The sequence below is a fragment of the Ambystoma mexicanum genome, chromosome 14 (genome assembly GCF_040938575.1).
Source record: "Ambystoma mexicanum isolate Mex_15411 chromosome 14, UKY_AmexF1_1, whole genome shotgun sequence".
NCBI classification, from domain to species: Eukaryota; Metazoa; Chordata; class Amphibia; order Caudata; family Ambystomatidae; genus Ambystoma; species Ambystoma mexicanum.
In genome coordinates this window covers 57,250,570-57,255,236 of record NC_090940.1, presented here as the reverse complement: position 1 = coordinate 57,255,236, position 4,667 = coordinate 57,250,570, and the positions used below count along the sequence as shown (strand labels likewise).

Here is a 4,667-nt window from a genome sequence, read left to right as displayed (position 1 = left end):
CTTTCTTCAAGATCCTGAAAACGAAAAGATGATAAAGAGATTGCTTACTGTTATTGCCGAACAATTTATCTTACTTCCTGAGTACAGTGAGACAGAACCAAATGTCTCAAACACAGATGGAAATAAATGAGCTTATCAACACATTTTTTTTCGTATAATCGAAGACTGTCCAACTCTTGTCGGAAGAACAACAGACACACTCACGTTTCTTCGAGATCCAGCAAATACAGAGCATCTAAGCCAACTTCTAAATAAAATTGTGATCTTAGTTGCATTCCACGCGAACGGACAGTGCAGACATTGTTTACATTGAAGAGAAAGGATACAATCCTGAAAAACTCAGCAAGACAGGACGGATGTCCCTGTCACTAGAAGACATCAGGTTAGCTCACAATGTCCTTTTTCGTCTAGTCACTGACTTTCCAGAGCTAGTGGGGAGACTGATCAATGTTGATGTCCTCACATTCATCAGAGATCCTGCTAATGTTGCACAGATGGACATGTTCCTGCATGGAATCGTGCTACAAATAGAGCTCTCGAACCATCAGCAGAACTATCTGAGAAGATACTGAAAGCCTTCCGCCGAGGGACAGATTGAGGAAGCAGTGTCAAGGATTTCACTTACTGCATTTGTTTTTATTTTGTCCTTACTCTCCATATTGACCAGCATAAAATATGTCCTCAGGGCTGAAGCAAATCCGAGGAGTGGTCTGGGAGCTTACTTACTTTGAACTTGCACAGTAAAAAGCCGTACCGAGGTGTTATGTGATTTGATTGTTTCCCATAGCCTAGAAAAGGAACTGTATCCTGAGATAAGAGACAATTCATCACCCGCAAGAGGGGGGACACTTGTGGAGCACCTAACACTCTTAAACACAGAACCCAAAAGACAATATTGTTTAAAGGAGTACAATAAAAAGGTAGACACATACTTAACTGGCAGGGGAGACACCATGATCACTAAGGTGGTTCTCACAGGGTGAGGCTCATCCATTGCACATCAGATTTGCTGACCTCTGTGATGTCCCCAAATGCGGGATACTCGACTGCATAATTTCTGGTAGTGGGGGACTCCGTTCGCGCTTTCCCCTTAAAAATAAATAAATAAATAAATAAATAAAAAATAAATAAAAAGGTAGACATTTGGCAAATGATCGAGATGGGGATCCAGAGCAGCCATCTGGTCCTCCCGCAGGAGGAGAGACATCCACGTTTCTCTCGAAGTAAATGCTCCCGCCTGACTTACAGGAGCATTATGTATTTTGTATGATATTCATTGTTGTTCTACTGTCATTAATGATCAGAACTGCATTTTTCATTGGTGCACAAAGCATTCCAATTCCAGTGCACCCACCTAATGATGCACGCATGAAACCCACAAAAGCACCCAGACCTTACATAGTCATTCCAGTCCCTAGAAGATCTGATGGAGGAATTAATAAACTTGAAATGGATGTGATTATCAATGACACACACACACTTGTGGTAACAACCAAACAGAAAAGCCGGAGACAGGGTCGGCCATGAATGAATGAAGAAAGGTTACAGACAACCACACACATGCAAACACTGAATGCACATGAAACAGGCCTAGTGTCAATGACTGCAGAGCCACAAACTAAAACAGTAGAGAAGAAGAGACTGCTTACCATAAGAAACTCCACAGCAGAGCGTGTAGAAAGACAGGGAGAGTTGGAAAAAAGGCCAACAGAAGCAGCCACATTCGAAACTCTTAAGAAAACAAGAACCAACTCGGAGAAGCTCTCTGCACGAACACAACTGATAGTAGACTCATTATGGCCCTCCATAGCCAAAGCGAGGAGAATACAAAAGGAACAGAAGAATAAAACCACAGAGACTGTATTGCTAAGCATATATGTTCCAACACAAGGGATAAGTACCAGTTCTACGATACAACCATACACCGGACCAGCATCAGGATGGTTGGTATGGGCATTTGTAACCAGCAGGAGAAGAATGTATGAAGAGAGGGAAAGAGCTGCCAGACTCTTGTCCACTCAAATGGCGCAGATGAGGAAGCCTGCACCATGGACCAGGATACCTGAGAATCCTCCAGCAAGAAAGAGCCATACAGATGTATTTAGGGATGTAGTTATAGCGAACTACAGGAAAACCTCAAGAATCAAGAGAAGCACGCACGGAGATGACAATGACACGGAGATGACAACAAACTAAACGACTACCTAGATAGCACAGCACATCTGGGAAACAACATTTGGTACCAGCACATGAAAGAAGTTGGAAGACGAAATTCAGAAGGGGAATGCTTTGTTTGTGCACTCCTACCATACAGCATGGGGAAATCCAAGATTTTCGTAGCTGTAGAAATCAATGTCCAGACAGCACATTGTCTGTCGCACGTAGCAATGTGCAAGACCAGAGGGCAGTTCATGGGTAGTGATGCCTCATTAATATGGGCAACTGAAACAGCCTATCACGACAAAGATGATTATGTTCAAGACATTAAGACAAGAAACAGAGCTCATACTAGGAATCATGTGATCAGGTACGAGAAGCCTGGAGTTAAAGGAGCAGGAATCAGATGGGAAGTGAACCCGAGACTAAATGTCCAAGGAAAAACTCCAGACGAAGCTCTAAAGTGGAAAAACAGAGCCCAAATGCAGATTTGGGGAACAGTGCTTTCGCCGGACGGATGGGAGAAAGTAGTGATGATCTGCAGAGCATGGGTGATCACTGGACTCTACAAAGAAACTGTTGACATTGTGCAGAATGGCCAAAACTTGCAAAACTGCTGACATGGGTCGAAGACAGAGGAGGACCCTTACAGATAGTGCCACTAGAAAGCCCAAAATTCTGCTTCAGAAATAACCGCACAAGAAAGATGGGAGAGAATAAGAACTGTGGATGATTGTTTGATGCACCAGGAATGGTTCACAGAACTGCAGTAATTATGGATCATTATTGGGCATGCAGATCCAAAGCATACATCAGACTGCCAAGAGACTGGGGAGGCATATGTGACCTGAATATTGACAGTTTCCCCGAAAGCAGTTGCTCACCTGAGGAAGAAGAGATCTGTGGAACTGATAACTCGAATGAAAAGAGAGAATTACTTCTCTGCCAAATCAGAAGAAGCCTTTCATGCAATCCCATATGAACATAGGCTGTTCAACCTCACCTCACCAGTGTTCACAACGATCTTCATGCTGAGAATTCAAGTTGGAGTAAATACGAAATGATTGCAGATAACCAGATGGGAGTTACTGCAGACCATCAACACGACCATAAAAGGATTCAATGCGATCAAGGAAGAGTTAAGAGCCATCCGACTGATGACTTTCCAGAACAGATATGTCCTTGACATGATCACAGCTATGGATGGAGGAGTTTGTGCAAAAATTGGAGAATCGTGTTGCACATTTACACCATCTCACGATGAGGAGAATGGAACCTTAACCGAGGCCATAGGTATGCCGACAAATCTGCAGAACCAGATGATTGATGAAACTGATGAAGTTGATGATGCCAGTTGGTTTGGATCACTGTTCTCATGGGTCCAACAATGGATGGTGGATGCATTCAAGTTCTTGGGAGCCCTGTTAGTGATGATATTGCTAGGATTTTGTGTTATCAAGATAATAATCTCTCAGTGCCAGAAGACTGCGAAGAAAGCCATAGGGATGAAGATCATGATTGATGTCAAGCCAGGATGGAAGCCCTAATACCGGACTGATGAAGAAATAAGAGACTTTGTGAAGGCCAGTATTTGCGCACCAGAAGGGACAAAGTTTCTCTATCCCAGGAAGCACAGACATTATGTGGGAAGATGGGTTTACTGCAACCCAAATGGACAATGTCAACTAATGACATGGAATAAAGACAAACACGTAAGAACAGCAGGAAGCCTGAAAGGAGTAATAATAATATGGACTCCAAAAAGACACTTCTTCAAACCATCATGTATAGACCCAGAAGATGAAGAAGGAATAAACCCAGGCAATGGAGTGAAGATAAATACAAAAGAACCGAGTAAGATGAATCCAAAAACGGAGGTGAAAGTGGTTGATGAATCGCCCAGAGGGGGGAGTGTAGAGGAGGTCTCAAACAAAGCCTGCAGCCCAGTCGCCCATTTTGAAGTGCCAGGAACGTTCACAATGAGATATGTGACGTATGATGAGCAAATAAACCAGCAGTGAGCCGCAGTAGGGCTCTGCCCTGTACCTATCAGAAGAACAATGCCTATTGAAGTACTGATACCCGGAAAACCATGCATAGTAAGGTATCCATTAAGAAAACCCTACCACCAAATGAGACGAAATGAAGAGTGCCTAAGTACAGTCCCGGAAGAAACCAAAAAGGTATTAATGGAAGACGAATGGTGACGTCACGAGGACCCGGACGGACTCACAGATAGAAGAAATGACGACCCGAGAATGACACAAAGAGACAAAACGCCATGAGAAAAGATATTGCGAACTTAAAGTGAGAGAATACTATAAAATCATAAGAGAGTTAAGCTGTAAGCAAAATGAGCACAATCGATCAGTTTACACCTGTACATATGCTTGGAACCACAAGAATGCTAAGAAAACACTACGGCTTGCTATGCTAAGTAGAAAGATAGTGTGGCAAGCGCCATTATACATAAATCTACCTCAAATGAAGTACATTAGTATAAGTATATT

The 4,667-nt window shown here is 42.9% G+C and overlaps 1 non-coding gene across 1 annotated transcript; it reads left to right on the top strand.

Moving 5' to 3' along the window:
- The first annotated feature begins 928 nt into the window (after positions 1–928).
- Positions 929–1,092, top strand: LOC138527710 (U1 spliceosomal RNA). The gene has a single exon (XR_011284013.1). It is a non-coding gene; the product is annotated as a U1 spliceosomal RNA (small nuclear RNA).
- Positions 1,093–4,667: the final 3,575 nt, after the last annotated feature.